Source organism: Aricia agestis, chromosome 5 (genome assembly GCF_905147365.1).
Source record: "Aricia agestis chromosome 5, ilAriAges1.1, whole genome shotgun sequence".
Taxonomy (NCBI): domain Eukaryota; kingdom Metazoa; phylum Arthropoda; class Insecta; order Lepidoptera; family Lycaenidae; genus Aricia; species Aricia agestis.
Genome location: NC_056410.1, coordinates 615,373 through 618,641, shown reverse-complemented (window position 1 = coordinate 618,641; position 3,269 = coordinate 615,373).

Genomic DNA, 3,269 nt, shown 5'->3' with positions numbered 1-3,269 from the left:
TAATTTAAACAGACGAACATATAAACTCCTTCTTCTTAGAAGTCGGTTAAAAACGACTGGAAACAGAGATTCGACTGATTGTAGTTGTACTATGAGGCAAGTATACCTACGTGAGGCAAGTATATATAAGTATATATATTACGCTTACATCTAATACATATTAAGTATAACTATATTTTACCACTACTTTGAGCAATCCCACTTTAAAAATAATATTTAGATATTTTATATTTAAAACTTTTTTATATTATTAAAGGCTAACTTTTCAATCTTCAGATAATTTTTGTCTGAGGAATTTTGTTGCCTTTATAGAATTTGTATGAAAAAAAAATGCCAAAGTGTCTTTATTCCAGGTGAAATTTAATTTTTATCAAAATCCTTAATATTATGTCCTTATTTATACTTACCAAATATTTTATGAAACAAAATGATAATTAATATATTTTGAGCACCGCTGTCGAAGTTAGGTTAAAGCAGCGTATCCCAGACAACGCGGCCTGCGGTGGCGGTGGCGGTGGCGGTGGCGGTCAGTTGGATGACTTAGCCGCGTGGCCGCGTGTGTCTGTGTCGTTCCTAGAACTCTCAAGTCATACAACTGACCGCCACCGCCACACCAGACAGACGTCTGGGAGACGCGAAAACTGCACAGCCCAACATAAGCCCAAATAGAGTTCTACAGTACAGTGCTAAGCGCGAGTTTTGACACTGTTCGAAACCTGAAATTAACTAGCTAGCTATTTTTATTCGTATACAACGCACCTAAGACGTATGTTCAGTGTGGCAAGCAATTCGATGTCATACAATTTTCTAAAACTTCTCCCCGGCAAGTAGGTTAAAGCATCTACATTCATACGAAGACCGTAGTTTACGTACTTAGTACGTTTATTTAGTACGGTAGCACGTACACACCAGTCACTACAGATACCTACTTAAATAATAAAAAGATGAAAATAATCTTTTACAAATATATTATGTACTATTCTTTTTAATCGTTTTTCTGCATACTAAAATAGTTCTTACAACCTCTGGCGACCCCATACTGAAGCTACGCGACTCCCCAGGGGGTCGTGACCCGCAGGTTGATAAACACAGATCTACAGTATAGAGCAAGCTGCTTACGTCCAGTGTCGGAGCTCGTAGAAATCGTTAGTTTGCCTGTTGTTCCGCGTACGAATACATTGCTATTTGATTTCCACAGGAACACAATGTCAGCACTGTATTTCTATGAGAGGCCGGGCCGGCCGAGCCAAGCCAAGAGGGCTTATCAATTTTCCCTCACCTAAAATTTCCTTAATTAGAACTCATATAATTTTGTAAACTACCAAAGGCACCACCAAAATATTACACAAAAATATTAAGGAGTCGCTCGCTACGTCTTAGCAACTAGAGTCAAGTCTAGCGACTCGATTGAGCGACGAACTCTAATATACTAATATTATAAATGCGAAAGTATCTCTGTCTGTCTGTCTGTCTGTCTGTCTGTCTGTCTGTCTGTCTCGCTTTCACGCCAAAACTACTGAACCGATTGCAATGAAATTTTGTACACAGTTATTCTAGAGTCTGAGAAAGGACATAGGCTACATTTTGATGTGGGAAAATATCTTATTTCCATGAAAATATCGATGAAAATTACTTCGCATTGCGCGTGGCCAGCGCTCATCCCGGGGGTCCTGGGTTCGAGTCCCGCAGGCGGAACAAAAAGTTTTCAATGTTCCTGGGTCTTGGATGTGTATTAAAATAATATTTCAAAAATCTTAAATATATTTTATGTATAATATTATAAAAAATCCAGAAATATATCGACGCGATGCAATGAACATTTTAGTTCTAATACGATTCAACAGATGGCGCTTTTTTTTACTTCGTTGTAACATAGAACTAATCATACTTATTAGTTATTATGTTTTTGTTTATAGTTTTTAATACGTTAGAATATTATGTTTAATAATATTATCACTTGCTATAATAATAATCAATCTATCTTATCTTATAGAACTCCTACTGCATTTCTAAGGAGTTCGAGTGTGTTGTGTTGGCCTATATTCCATCCAGAAAATATTTTTACATTTTAATTCTAATATATGAAAACAGATGGCGCTTTATTGTTTACTTCATTATTATAACAGAACTAATCATACCTACTTTATTATATATTATTGTTTTTATTCATAACTAGCTGTTGCCCGCGACTTCGTCCGCGTGGACTTTAGTTTATAGCGCGCGGTGTCAACAAAATTTGTGTCAAATTTAAAAACTTTTTAAAACCCTGGTAAGTGGTACCCCTCTTAGGGCCGCGCAGCGCGCTACACCGGAATGGCAGCGCTGAAAGTGCTCGCCTCGCCGCTGCCATTCCGGTGTAGCGCGGCCCTTAATTAATCAAAATACCCAAAAACAGCTGTGCAGTGTGCACATAATCTGTACTAATATTATGAATGCGAAAGTATCTCTGTCTGTCTGTCTGTCTGTCAGTCTCGCTTTCACGCCAAACGCCAAAACTACCGAACCGATTGTAATGAAATTTTGTATACTGATAGTCTAAAGCCTGAGAAAGGACATAGGCTACTTTTTTACTGTAAAAAAAAGGGTTGTAAGGGTCGTAAATTTGTTCAAAAAATTCATAATAGATGGCGCCGTGCGTCTTCTACATCGCGCTGACGCTTGCTCAAAAGTCTTTCTATAAGAGGTGGTATCATCTTACATTTAAGTCTCGATTTTTTTCGATTGTTATATCTATTCTACGGTATTAAATATCTCAGTACTTTATCTGTGCAGGCAGTGACGTAACCTTAAGACCAAATTTCACCAACGACTGTTAAAGTTAATGCTCGAATTAGTATCACGTTAGCTGTTTCGTTTTTCATATGAATGAAAGAGAAGACAGGATATTTTAACAAGCTGTTAACACTAACAGACGTTGGTGAAATTGGGGCTAAACCTATCAATGATAAATAGTTTATGGGTAAAGTTGTGTAATTGGGGGGCTAAATAAGCTTTAAAATTTGGCATAATATATAAAGTTTAACATACAAAAATGAAGTACTTATTGTTTGCACACTGCACAGCTGTATTGATTTAAGGGGTACCAGGGTTTTTTTATAAAAGCTTTTGACACCAATTTTGTTGACATCGCGCGCTATAAACTGAAGTCCACGCGGACGAAGTCGCGGGCAACAGCTAGTATATAATAATGCGCTGGAATTACGGCTTAAATTACTATCTGGACTATTCAGTAGAGAGGCCTCCTCACTTCAGCAGGTGATGTGTAGTGA